The 14,575-nt window shown below is 43.3% G+C and overlaps 1 protein-coding gene across 3 annotated transcripts in view; it reads right to left on the bottom strand.

Annotated features, from left to right (window-relative positions):
• The window catches only part of LOC138421781 (uncharacterized), a 211,368-nt gene that overhangs the window by 5,995 nt on the left and 190,798 nt on the right, over positions 1–14,575 (bottom strand). Inside the window, exons 3-6 of one of the 3 annotated variants that reach the window (XR_011249637.1) lie at positions 13,869–14,006; positions 9,612–9,797; positions 7,238–7,308; positions 4,877–4,942 (exon numbers count right to left, since the gene is read on the bottom strand). The gene's annotated coding sequence lies outside the window, so the exon portion shown is untranslated. Of the gene's footprint in view, positions 1–4,876; positions 4,943–7,237; positions 7,309–7,854; positions 8,981–9,611; positions 9,798–13,868; positions 14,007–14,575 lie in introns of those variants that run through there. The other 2 variants (XR_011249636.1, XR_011249635.1) reach the window with 2 other exon arrangements.

Here is a 14,575-nt window from a genome sequence, read left to right as displayed (position 1 = left end):
TGTCCTGCTTCACTCTGTACTCAAGGCCAAATTTGCTTGTTACTCCAAGTGTTTCTTGAACTCCTACTTTTGCATTCCAGTCCCCTATAATGAAAACGACATCATTTTGGGGTGTTAGTTCCAGAAGGTCTTGTAGGTCTTCATAGAACTGTTCAACTTTGGCTTCCTCAGCATTACTGGTCAGGGCATGGACTTGGATTACTGTGATACTGAATGGTTTGTCTTGGAAATGAACAGAGATCATTCTGCAGTTTTTGAGACTGCATCCAAGTACTGCATTTTGGACTCTTTTGTTGAGGTCAGTTTTCATTCCAATCCCAAAGAAAGGCAATGCCAAAGAATGCTCAAACTACTGCACAATTGCACTCATCTCACATGCTAGTAAAGTAATGCTCAAAATTCTCCAAGCCAGATTCCAAAAGTACATGAACCATGAACTTCCAGATGTTCAAGCTGGGTTTAGAAAAGGCAGAAGAGCCAGAGATCAAGTTGCCAACATCCTCTGGATCACTGAAAAATCAAGAGAGTTCCAGAAAAACATCTATTTCTGCTTTATTGACTATGCCAAAGCCTTTGACTGTGTGGATCACAACAACTGTAGAAAATTCTGAAAGAGATGGGAATACAAGACCACCTGACTTGCCTCTGGAGAAATCTGTATGCAGGTCAGGAAGCAACAGTTAGAGCTGGACATAGAACAGACTGGTTCCGAATAGGGAAAGGAGTATGTCAAGGCTGTATGTTGTCACCCTGCTTATTTAACTTATATGCAGAGTACATCATGAGAAATGCTGGGCTGGATGAAGCATAAGCTGGAATCAAGATTGCTGGGAGAAATATCAATAACCTCAGAAATGCAGATGACACCACCCTTATGGCAGAAAGTGAAGAGGAACTAAAGAGTCTCTTAATGAAAGTGAAAGAGGAGAGTGAAAATGTTGGCTTAATGATCAACATTCAGAAAACTAAGATCATGGCATCTGGTCCCATCACTTCATGGCAAATAGATGGGGAAACAATGGCAGAATTTATTTGTTTGGGCTCCTAAATCACTGCAGATGGTGACTGCAGCCATGAAATTAAAAGATGCTTGCTCCTTGGAAGAAAAGTCATGGCCTACCTAGACAGCATATTAAAAAGCAGAGACATTACTTTGCCAACCAAGGTCCATCTAGTCAAGGCTATGGTTTTTCCAGTGGTCATGTATGGATGTGAGAGTTGAACTATAAAGAAAACTGAGCACCGAAGAATTGATGCTTTTGAACTGTGGTGTTGGAGAAGACTCTTGAGAGTCCCTTGGACTGCAAGGAGATCAAATCAGTCTATCCTAAAGGAAATCAGTCCTGAATATTCATTGGAAGGACTGATGCTGAGGCTGAAACTCCAATACTTTGGCCACCTGATGCAAAGAGCTGGCTCATTTGAAAAGACCCTGACGCTGGGAAAGATTGAAGGTGGGAGGAGAAGGGGATGACAGAGGATGAGATGGTTGGACAGCATTACTGACTCAATGGACATGAGTTTGAGTAAACTCCGGGAGTTGGTGATGGACAGGGAGGCCTGGTGCGGTTCACGGGGTCACAAAGAGTCGGACATGACTGAGTGACTGAACTGAACTGAAAGCAGACAGAAAGAAATTAGGTTCATTTTGACATCCTTGAGCCACTGGATTGAACCCTCAGTTCAGTTCACATGACCACAGGAAAAACCATAGCCTTGACTAGATGGACCTTAGTCGGCAAAGTGATGTCTCTGCTTTTGAATATACTGTCTAGGTTGGTCATAACTTTCCTTCCAATCTTACTTGAAACCAAACCTACAACTAGATTTTTCAGTTATGATGAGCCAGTACATCCCTTTCAGTTGAAGTGAGTTGAAGTTTCTTATATACCCAACCCAAATGTTACCAATTTAGAAAATCCACATCTTTGACTAAATGTGAGATAACACACACACACACACACACACACACACAGAAAGAGCACTTGCTCTCTGCACTATGGAGACCACACAATACACAACATGTGAGACACGCCCATAAGGTGATAGTCTAATTGTAAAATAAAATCAATGCATGTGTCAAGTATGAGAAAATAATATTCAAATGGAATTCACTGCTACCAAATGTTGTCCTTTCAGGGAGGGGGTCAGTCAATGAAAGAGAATTAGAGGCTTCATGGACGAGTGAGACTTAGGTGCATGTTGGATGGAGTTGGATGAAGAAGAGAAAAACAAGAGGAGAAATGTGAGGAAGAGACCCTGTGATCTAAGGCATCTTTAAAGGATTGTGACCCTCAAAGCTATAACCTCCATCAGTTTGCTTTACATACTATTCAGCATGGTTTCTGGTGATGCAATAATAATAAGCTGAAACTGACCCTTTGCTAAAGAAAACCAATATAAGCTTTTTCTGGGCACACTTCATCATTTTCTCATGTGCAAAAGTCTGGGTGAAATTCAGCTGTCTAGGCTCTTCTCTCTCAGCTCTCTGCATAATTTCTGCCTCTGAGTTACAGGAAATTTCTTTCTGAAAAGCCATTTGGAGACAGATTGTAATATAATGCTCTTGAACATTTCACTCTAACAATCGATAAAGGCAGCACTCCCTGCAGAAATAATCAAACACAGGGTGGAATCTAATATGCACAGAGCTGATATTTTAACTCAAGAAGCTCACGGATCCTTTGCTTGAAGCTGTGGCCCAAATTTGTTTTCCTGTCTTTGTCTTATATTTTTATATATTTTTAAGGTCAAGCTTTTTGAAGTAGCTTATAGTTATTTTATTCTATTTTAGTGGTTCAAGGCTGCCACCAAGGTCAAATCTACATAAAAATAAGCATGCTGGCAACCGGCAAAGAGCCTGTTATTCTAGGAAGAAATAACAGGGCCATCGTGACCCTGGGTCCCCTGCACGCCCTCCTCACACTCTCCTTTTGACTCTTTAAGGAAGAGGCTGAATACTCATGGCCAGTATGTGCCAAGCAAGCCAGAACTGCTTTCTTGGAAAAGATAAGCTTTTCTAGTAAAGAGACATCCTGTCCATACTGAATCACCGTGGGGTTGGGGATGGGAGGTTGTGTGGGGACATCACTTTCATTCTATTCACTGGATTAGGAACAAGATGAGAAGCAGTGTTTCTCGTTTCTTCTCTTCTCACCATGGTTATATTCAAGTTCCCTTTCTGGAACTGTCCTCTGAGGATATGTCCTACAATCATTAGACCAATGTTCTGAGCTTGTGCTTAAAACCACGTTTTATATGTATGTGCATGCTCAGCCATGTCTGACTCTAACCCCATGGACTGTAACCCGCCAGGCTCCTCTGGCCGTGGGATTTCCCAGGCAAGAATACAGGAGTGGGTTGCCATTTCCTCCTCCAGTGTATCTTCCTGACCCAGGGATCGAACTTACATCTCCTGTGTCTCCTGCAATGGTAGGCAGATTCTTTACCACTGAACCACCTGGGAACCTTTGGAGGATGCTTAAGGTGTCCTAAACAGTAATGAGTCATAAACAATAACACCCTCTGCATAAGATTTAAACAAAATCATTCTCACTTCGATGACTGTTTTTATAGAAAATCTGAAGTAACTTATAGTAATGAAAGAAATAGGATCCTTTGACTATTCCATAGCTCAAGGCAGCATTCAGAGCTTTGTTCAAGGGGTTTTGGTGTTGCCTTTAGAACTGACATCAATATAATTTATCAAACGGATGTTACTTTTCCTATCATTTCATCTGTGCTTACCCATGTCTGCCTCCACCACTGCCACCTACATATTTATATAATTATAGAATTAAGAAGAGGACAGTGACTTCAGATCTCTGTATGATGAACCGGGGTCAGGATTGTTCAAGAATTCAATGACAATGCAAGGATTTATTCTCTTGGATGTAGGCATATTGAAAAAGTGTTATTTGCCCTAGGCCATTGAAAGGCCAGACGTCTTCAAAAGTATTAAACACACTAAAAACCCAAGAGTGGTCCAGAAAAGAGGACTCCCTCTAAATCCTTACCATGGTTAATCAGGAAGAGAATACAGTGAGTTGCTATTCTGGAGAAGGCAATGGCACCCCACTCCAGTACTCTTGCCTGGAAAATCTCATGGACAGAGGAGCCTGGTAGGCTTCAGTCCATGGGGTTGCTAAGAGTCGGACACAACTGAGAGACTTCACTTTCTTTCACTTTCATGCATCGGAGAAGTAAATGGCAACCCACTCCAGTGTTCTTGCCTGGAGAATCCCAGGGACGGGGGAGCCTGGTGAGCTGACGTCTATGGGGTCACACAGAGTCGGACACGACTGAAGCGACTTAGCAGCAGCAGCAGTGAAGAGGAATGGACTGTTGATACTTCGTACAACAACTTATGAATCTCAAAATAATTATGATCAACGAAAGTGGCTAGATTACATTTACACAAATTTCCAGAAAATGTAAACTAATCTACAGTGATAGAAAGCAGAGCAGGAATTGCCTGAGGTAGGGAGGAAATGCAAGTAAGGGCACAAGAAAACTTCAAGTTGAATCATGTCATCATTATATTAATTGCGAACTAAAATATTGGCACGTGCCACCTACCTGTACAAGGATTAAATCATGAGCTGCTAAAGCTACTAACTTCAATACCCCCTGACAGGTGCTCAGGGTGGAGATCAGGACTGAGGCACTGTGCTCTGAGAAAAAAACTGGCAGAACAGGCCTTCAGATAGCTAGACATTTTCAGGAAAAGGTTTTATGAGCCAAATTCTTGCATTTCTAGGAAAGCACTAAACCACTGACAGTGACAACTGCTCTTCGTGACCAGCAGCAAGCCTCCGCCACAATGTGTGCCTGACTGCACGTACCCACCCTCACTAAAACCGTATGTGTCACTGACCTTCCCCCTACCTCTCCAGGGCAGTTTCTCAGAGCAGTCTGGAATGCTGTCTCCCACGCTATAGTCCTAATAAATAAATGAATATGAATAAATAAATATAAATAAAGAAATAAAACCTATTAATAAAACAACTCACAACTCTTACATTCCACAATTTTTTTACAGTTGACAAATTGTGGAGATGTTTTCACAGGTGTATTCATACCTCACCTGTATCAAACCATATACTTTATATATGTGCACTTTATTGTTTTGATATCTCAATAAAGTTGTTTTTGAAACTCAATGATAGAATAAATAGACAATGGGGAACAGAGGAAGAGAGAAAAATGTGAGGGAATGTTTTTCCTAGCACAGCCCAAACATTTATTTTGGGGTGCGGTTCCTTCTAGTTTCAACCTAATGTCTCAAAAGTGAGTTCTTATCTTGATGTGTGTGCTTAGTCACTCAGTCGTATCTGACTCTTTGTGCCCCTATGGACTGTAGCCCGCCAGGCTCCTCTGTCCATGGAATTCTCCAGGCAAGAATATTGGAGTGGGTTGCTATGCCCTCCTCCAGGGATCATCCCAACTCAGGGATGGAACCCAGGTCTCCCGCATTGTAGGTGCATTCTTTACCAGGGAAAGAATCCACCAGGGAAGCCCAAGAATACTGGAGTGGGTAGCCTATCCCTTATCCAGGGGGTCTTCCCAACCCAGGAACTGAACAGGGTTCTCCTGCATTGCAGGTGGATTCTTTACCAACTGAACTACCAGGGAAGCCTCTTGTTTTGATATTTTGCTTTATATTTCCAGAGAAGAAATATATCTAAACCACAGCAAGTGGTTTACAAGATAACCACTTGTAACTAACCAACTTAGTTCAACATCTAAGGAAATCTCTTTTGGATATATATCTCATCACCTACACATTGTGTGTACATTAATAATATCTTTCTTCTGGATACTTAATCCTCCTTATTGGTTACCATAAGAATTGTTTTTTTTTTTTAATTTTTAATTGAAGGATAATTGCTTTACAGGATTTTGTTGTTTTCTGTCAAACCTCAACATGAATCAGCCATAGGTATACATATATTCCCTCCGTTTTGAACCTCCCTTCCATCTTCCTCCCCATCCCACTCCTCTAGGTTGATACAGAGCCCCTATTTGAGTTTTCTGAGCCATACAGCAAATTCCCATTGGCTATCTATTTTACACATGGTACTGTAAGTTTCCATGTTACTCTCTCCATACATCTCACCCTCTCCTCCCCTCTCCCCATGTCCATTAGTCTATTCTCTATGTCTGTTTCTCCACTGCTGCCCTGTAAATAAATTCTTCAGTATCATTTTTCTAGATTCCATATATATTTGTTAGAATACAGTATTTATTTTTCTCTTTCTGACTCACTTCACTCTGTTTAATAGGTTCTAAGTTCATCCACCTCATTAGAGTTGACTCAAATGTGTTCCTTTTATGGCTGAGTAATATTCCATCATGTATATATACCACACCATAAGAGTTTTGATGGGAAAGGTTCTACAACTCTCAGTCCTCAAATAATGCATGTAATTGTGGGAAAATAAATGAGTATCTGGATGATTGACTTGGGTCCTCAAGAAAATCTGTGGCAGGAAAGAAAAAGATAAACACAGACAGAAGACAAGTAACAAGCACATCCAATGAAAAGCCCTTGACAGGATCATTGTTCAATCAAGTCAACTGTAAATAGACTTCTTTGGGACAACTAGAAGGCTTTAAGTATAAGTGTGTGGGAAATGATATTAATGAATTCTGTGAGTGGGAAAATGGCACAGCTACACACGAAAATATTTATAATGCTTAGAGTTGTGTATAGAAGTATTGAGGGGAGATACTACTGAGGTTTGGGATTGGTTTTAAAATCCTTTTGCAGAGAAAAGTGGGGAAAGCATGGAGCAACTGAGGCAAAACTCAACTGTCAAATCTGGGTGATGGCATTGGACAATTAAGCAAACTGTTCTTTTCACTTTTGCATATATTTGGATTTTTCAAACTGAGAACTGTTTAAAGACTTGGTTAAAGGATTCACCACATTTAGAATGAGGAGAGGGGGCATGAATCATTTGGTGTTATTGTTCATTCACTCAGTCGTGTCCGACTCCTTGTGACTCCATGGACTATAGCCCATCAGGCTCCCCTGTCCTTTCCTATCTCCTGGAGTTTGCTCAAATTTATGTCCATTGAGTCAGTGATGCTGTCTAACCATCTCATCCTCTGCTGCCCCCTTCTCCTTTTGCCTTTGATTTTTTAAAGACTTTGTTAAAGGACTTGTTACATCTAGAAAGAGGAGAGGGGAATGAATCATAGTGATAACCAAAGAAGAAAGAAAAGAACTGACCTGCAAATGAGCAGGTGGCTTGAGAGGCGGGAGTGGTGACTGGTGGCTATGGAGCTTCCTCAGATCTATTTCTGGAATAGAAATAAAGCCTGCCTTAGCAACCTTAGGAAAAACTGGAGTACTGTCCAACCTCCCAGGTGTGTGTAAGGGTTAATGGCCTTTTCTGCAGCCCCAGTGGATGTCCTGAACTATTCAAGGGGCTCATATTCTCCCAAGTGTCCTTATGAGCTCCTGGATCAGATGACAGAAGGCCAGCCCGCACATTCTGCTCCTGTCCCCAGTAAGGTTGATTTTCCAAGAGCCACTTAATCTCAGAAACACTACCATTTTCTCTGATGCCTTTGAAGTTGGAAATCCATCTCTCCATCTCAGAGCTATTTATCCCTTGCGGTCCTCCTCTCAATGGCACCACAGACAAGGACCAGACGACAAGAAAAAGTGAGATGACCTCAAACAAGCTCTCCTTCTACATTTACAGGGCAAACCATGACTTTTCTCAAGGCCCACAAATTATAGGGAGAGAAAGGGTGGAAAAATCCAGGGGGGAAAAAAAAACAACACCTAACCATACCACCCATAAAAACATGCCAGATGGGAGGGGTAGATGTCTATAATTCTACTGGTTTTCAAATGTATTTATTTAGTTCAGTCATTTATGAAACAAACCCCAGAAATTCCAGGCATCTCTCCTAAACAAAAGAACCACTAATGTTTGCTTCTGGTCAGCATGAAAAACTTGGTGAAAACCCAAATGTTAGACATAGCTTCCTAAGGAAGCTCAGATCTTAGATATGGAGGGCCTGCCACATACTTTTTTATCTAGCTGTCAGAGTTCAAGCCAGAGTTACCAACAGCTGGAAGAACCTCTAGGAGATACTCTTCCTACCTATGTCAAGGGGAAACTTCCTCCAGGACAGTCACCAAAACAGAAGTAAAGGTAATTATTTAAATCACAGCACTACTAAGATGTTCTTGCTGCCCTGAGGCCCTCAACGCAATCTTGATTCAGACTGTCTAGATTTTACAATGTTATCAGCTGTCAACAGATTTCAACCTTCCTTGAAAGTGCTTCCAATTGTTTCAGTGGCTAACGCAACCTAAATCAACACTGGACATAGCAAAGAAAACAAACCACTTATAAACGTTCCCATACCTGCCAAAACTGGAAAGCTATAAATAGGGGGTAGCAAACACTGTTCAAAAATATTTCTCAGGGAGAAAACAGGCGGAAAAGAGTGAATAATTTTCAAAGAAGGGTTTTTTTTAAAAGTTAGTTCATTTTGCAACTTGGGATTTCTGTGGCCATAAGGAAGGGAGGAAAACATAACAGCCATGATGGTATGTTTCCTTCACCCATAGGCTGTTAAAACATCAGCTTGATTGAAGCAATTACATTGCATACAGTCTCAATCGAGTGTTTCATTTAGTTTGTCATTTCTCCTATTGCTTCTGAGAGAAAGAAAAACTTTTTTGCGTCCCATTATCAGTCTTTTTGCACTTTTAAGAAAATAGGCTCTTTTCTCTCCAGAGAAAGCTTGATTTCTCAAGGTCATTTAACTACTAAACCAGAAAGGGAAAGGGAAAGTGTTAGTTGCTCAGTGGTGTCCATCTCTTTGCAACTCCATGGACTGTAGCCTTCCAGGTTTCTCTGTCCATGGAATTATCTGGGCAAGAATACTGGAGTGTGTAGTCATTCCTCTTCTCCAGGAGATCTTCCTGATCCAGTGATCAAACCTGGGTCTCCTGCATTGCAGACAGATTCTTTACCATCTGAGCCACCAGGGAAGAACCAAGGTTCAAATCTAGAGTCAATTCTCATATTGAATTGCCCAACTATTTCTTTAATCATTCAATCTGCCGTATTTGTCTTTCAAACATTTAACTCTACTAAGATCTCACTGTTGTTGTTCTAAGGAGCAGAAATCTTTGGAATTAAATACTTTTGAGTTAGAATCAAGCTTCTGCCATTGCTAGCTGTGCAACCCAGGCTAAGTTCTTAAACTTTATCCACCTCAGTTATTCCAGAAGTGTCCCATGTGGTTTACTTCTTAGAATCTTGTGATTAGTTGATCTGGCTACTGATTCAATGATTAAAAATAAATCTATTTAGGAAAAAAGTCTGAGGGAATAAAATAATGTCTTTTGTGTACAGAATCCTGCCACTAACTTTCTCTTCTGTAAATTGACAATGAAATGAAATAGCTATGTGAAGTCCTTAACATGATGTGTGCAATACAAATGTTCAATAAATAAAGTGGTTATGTTAATACTAAATATCTTCTGATTAGAGTTTCAGATGAATCATTTCCTAGATTAAAAAGTCTTCATTCATATGTACATATATGAATATAAAATGACAATAAGTGTCACGTACCTGTAAATGACACCATTTTCCAAGGGACAGTTTGATCCAAAAATGCTGGTGAAGCCATAAACTTCATCTTCCTCTTCTACAGCCCAGCTTTGGCAACCCCGCTTCAAAATAGATGCTTTGTTCATTCTTGCACTATTTTCCTCCCTTCTGTTTGGAATCTGAAGCATTCTTTTTTAGTTTCTGACCCTATAAAGGAGAAGAGCCACCAGACCAAGAATATTCAGAGCCTAGGACTAAATGCTGAGGTGGCCCAGCCTTTATAAGCGAATATGCAACCTTGCTGCAGACCCTGAAGAACTTATCACTCTAGGAAATGTTTCTCAAGATCAAAAAGAAATTCCACAGGACTAAGGACTGTTTATCAACCCCAGCACGTTGAACTGTTTCATTCCTTTTGAGGGGCATTTTTAGAAACACTCCATTGCTTAATTTGTGTAAGACATATATACTGTGCGTGGTCCCCCATAGGCATGTATGCTATCCCTGTGTAGTTTTAATGTTGTTTTCATCCTTTCTTATCTTAAGGTCTACATGTCCTAGAAAAGCATGCAGGAAGGCTTTGTTTCTATTAAGCATTCTGATTTTCCAAGGAGACGGGTAAAAAAAATGTGTTATCTGGGTCCTCCAGGAAGCAGGTGCCAAGATGGGATTAAACTTGCCAGGATTTAATAAGGAAAATGCCTGTGACAGACCCCGTGTAGGCAGCTGGCATGGCTGGGACTGTCAACATGAGAGAAAAGAGGAAAGAAGTTTGGGTGGATGCATCCTAGTTGGCCTTGCAGAGGTCATGGCCCCAGGGGGCCATGAAGTCCTGGAGTGAAAGTTGGCCGTTAGGGGAGTCCTGTGTCACCAAGGAACAAGGTCCCTTGGAATTACTGCTGTGTGCAGTCCTAAGGATAATGTGGCCTCTGTGGAAAACAGGAGCTGACTGCTTCCCAGGACACACACACAGAGTGTGTGGGAGACCTACATGTTCTGAAAGGTACAAATACATCCCTTTCTGCAAAGTCATGTGCATCGGAGAAAGTCCCCATACTTCTGTGGGCTTGGGGTGCTGGCATGGGGCCCATTCTGTCACGCTGACCTGGTCACTCACAGCCAGCTCCTAAGCGGAGGGGACAGTCTGTCTTTTTTCTGGACAGGAAAGATGTCTTCAAGGAGGTGTTGGTTGAAGAATTGAGGAGAAAGAAGAGAAATGAAGAAAAGGAGAGGAGTGGAGAGAGTGTGTATGAGAGAGAAAGCTAAGAGCTTCTGATTCACATCCAGGCCTCCATTCTGTGCTCTGCATGAAACAGAGAGCAAGTCAGGAGAGCCCAGTGAGCCCAGTCAAATTCCCCCAGTGGGAAGTGACCTTGGCAGCTGGGCTCCGGAAGCTTCCTAAAGGAGAAGTCGAGTCAAGTCAATGGCTCTGGTGAGGTCGGTGGGTCTCAGTGGAGTAGTTTCAGTGATGGACCTTTAGCACTGAAATCCACTCTCTGTAGGCAGAACAGAGCTGGGTGGAGGAAAGGCCTCTCACAGGGTAGAAACTGGATAAACTGAGGAGCCAGGTCACAACTTCACACACACACTCCGGCAATGCTCTGCTTCAGTGGATGTTTGAGAAGACCTTGCAATTCACTCAGCTGTTACGGATGACCTACTTGTGTTTATGCCTGGAACAGGGGATGCAATTCATTGTGAGTGAAAACAGAGCTTATTCTTGCCCACACGGGGCTATGTTTTAGTTGGGGAGATAATATTAATAAAATTACCTGTAAATAAGTGCCAAATTGTGGCTATGATGTTCTGAAGGGGTCTGGGCACTGATGTCATGAAAAGATAGGATGGGGAGATTTGGTTTACTCCAGAAAATCAGAGAAGATCCCTGAAGAAGTAACTGCCAGCTGAGTTCTGAAGTTTCAGACAACCTTAAACTTGCACAGGAGTGTGTCAGTGTGTGCGCGTGCTCAGTCGTGTCTGACTCTTTGCAAACCCTTGGACTGTAGCCTGCCAGCCTCCTTGGTCCATGGAATTTTCCAGGCAAGAATACTGGAGGGGATTTTCCTGACCCAAGAATCGAACCCGCATCTTCTGCATTGCAGGCAGATTCTTTACCGCTGAGCCACCGGGGAGTCCCAGCAGTTATTGCAAGCAGAGAAAGCATACACACAGCAGCTCTTGGATGGGGGGAGAAATGGTGCCTGGGAGACTGGAATACAGTCAGAGACCCATGGAACTCAACCAGACAAGACACTGGAGCTGCAACAGGGGCAAGGTTAAGGTCAGGTGGGCCATTTTAGGGTCTTCATTAGGTCAGGTGGGCCATTTCAGGGTCTTCATTTTTGTCCCAGGAGCAGGAGAAGTGGGGAAAGGATAATAATGAGATTTGCATCCTGGGGGGTGGGGGGAATCATTCTAGCTGCAGTGTGGAGCTGAACCAGAGAAGGTGAGAGGGAAGGCAGGCAGAATAGTTAGTGCAAGAGCCGCTGGTGGCCCTGACCAGAATGGTAGTGCAGGGGTTGAAGAGATGATTAGGGGAAAAATTCAAAATCTAATTGCAGTGACTTAACATGGGCTGAGACAGCAGGAGTGAAGCCAAGGTTTCTGGTTTGCACATCTGGCACGTGGGAATGCCCTCACTGGTTTGGGTGGGTGGACGGTGGTCACTGCAGGAGGATGGAGGTGGGAAGTGTTCCTTTGGGACATCCAGGAAGAACCATCAAGTAGGCGATTGCATCCATGGCTCTAGTTTCTGAGAGTCAGGGTGGAAAGGTGGATTCTCTGCCTTCCGTTGTGCTATCCTTAGGCTGGCTCTATGGGGGAGAGGGGATACACTGGAGAAGCGAGTCAGAAGGGGTTTGCACCTGCTTGCCCCTCTCTCCAGGAGCAGCTTCCTGTCCTGGGTCCTTGAGTTAGGCTGCTCGAGAACTTCTGATACAGAGTAAACAGGGCTTGAAAGAACCCAGTTAGCAAAGGATCAGAGGAGACCTAGGAGGGGGCTCTTGAGTCCTTGACAGAAGGACGTTCTGGGGCCTCATATTGGTCCTTCATACTCTGAGTACCCACAGTCTAACAACACTGTTGACCTCTGATGTGATTTGGTTTCCTGGGAACCTGGAAAAGCACAGCGTGTTCCTGTGTGTGGACACAGTGTTATCTTTGGCTTGGCCTGAGGCTGCCCCGGGTGCACAACAGTCCAGATGGTGCTCCTGCCACCTGCAGGACAGAAGCAGGGACGTAGCCTGGTCCTCCTGCTTCCCTCCCCATAATGCGGGGACACAGATGCTCCACAGGGAGAAACAAGGAACTGCTTTCCCCACGAAGTTGTACAAATAAGTATCACCAGTCCAACAAGGGTTTCAGGAAGTCAGGTATGGGCACCAGTGCATTCCTGGAGAGACTGGGGGACAACTGAAACCCCTTATCCCATGGAACATCCCTGGAAGCAATGGGTGGGTAAACCCCAGGTGTGTCTGATCGGTCTGTTTTTGTACTTCCTTAGATGCTGTTGAAACTCGTCCTACCAGGGGATGGGGACAGATTTAATCCCCTGAATTTGGGAGAAGGAATTAAGGCAAGTGCTTCAGTTTCTGTCTCGTCTCTTTTGGAGTCTGTCCATCTGCATGAAATAGGCATTTTCATCTGCTCAAGAGTTTATCAGTCAAGACCCTGGTCCTGGGTAAGACTTGCATTTTTCTCACTTTGCCTCTGACCAGGAAGGGAAGTTGTATTCTGCAGCACCCTCTTAGGAAATCCACTGGGACTTTCTATTAAACTCTGCTTTCTAATATCAGCTTTATCAATGCTAAATCTGACTTTAAAAAATCTCCATCTGCCCACTTTTCATGTCTGTGTTAAACAAAAAACAGGACTGTCACTTCCAGACCCCTTAACACTCCAACATATACAGAAGACTATGGAGAACATTTTGAACTTGGGTGAACTCCAGGAGATGGTGAAGGATAGGGAGGCCTGGCATGCTGCCTTCCTTGGGGTCACAGAGAGTCGGACAGGGCTTAGTGACTGAACAACAGCAACAGTGAACGTCGGTCCTGGGGATCTTCCTACAGCTTAAACACGAGGCGTCCTCCCTGTTGAGAGAATTCAGCTCCTTGAGAGAATTGAGCTGAACCTTCCAACCACTATGTTGAATCTGATCTGGTATAAGTATATGACAGATACTTTTTTCCATCAATAAGTGTAAATTAGTCATATAGCTATTACAATGCAGGAAAAATTGAGGGGGAAAAAATGTTTTTATGCCTTTCCTGTACTCACTGTCTGGGCAGGCAGGGTTTTTTCCATTTGCTCCTCCAGATCCATTGTCATGCTTCTTCACTCTGCCATGCACCCCAGCAGGCTGGCCTGGAAGAACTGCATCAGTGGGCTCCTGCTGGGTTCAGGCCATGGAAGGCACTGGAAGGAGGAGAGGGAGTGACAGAAAGATCAGGGTGTTCGTGACCTCAGTCTCTGTCGTTCTGATCTTCCTTCTCCACTGACGGTCGAACTCCTCCTTTCCCACATTATTGCTCTGATTAAGTTTGAGTCAGTTCGACTGTATTCGAGCTTGCCCCTTCAAGCTTAGGGGCAGCAGTGGCCACTCCCCATCATCATCCTTGTGGTGTTTCACCATTCCTTCTGACTCCCTACTCCTGGCCATACCTCCACAAATAGCTCCCTTTTTAATATTCCTCAATGACCGCCTTGAATGCACTCTTTTCTGTGGAGACCCAAGCACTATGTTATGTTACCAAGAGTGGACCAAAAGACATCTGAATTTCCGTTCAGATTCTCTGCCATGTTCACACGTTCCCTGCCTTGTATGCAACCAGTTACCTTCCAGAGAGATGCCTCTCTGGGAGGCTCTGCTCCTCACATACATATCTCCCAGCTCAGACACAGTTCCAAGCTCTCTGCATCAGTCAACAGGCAGGGAGAGCATGGCAGGATTGTGAGTATCGGCATTAGAGGTGCCTACAGCTCCA

Source organism: Ovis canadensis, chromosome 16 (genome assembly GCF_042477335.2).
Source record: "Ovis canadensis isolate MfBH-ARS-UI-01 breed Bighorn chromosome 16, ARS-UI_OviCan_v2, whole genome shotgun sequence".
Classification (NCBI taxonomy): Eukaryota; Metazoa; Chordata; class Mammalia; order Artiodactyla; family Bovidae; genus Ovis; species Ovis canadensis.
Note: the sequence above shows the minus strand (reverse complement) of the source record. Positions and strands in the feature narration are given on the sequence as shown.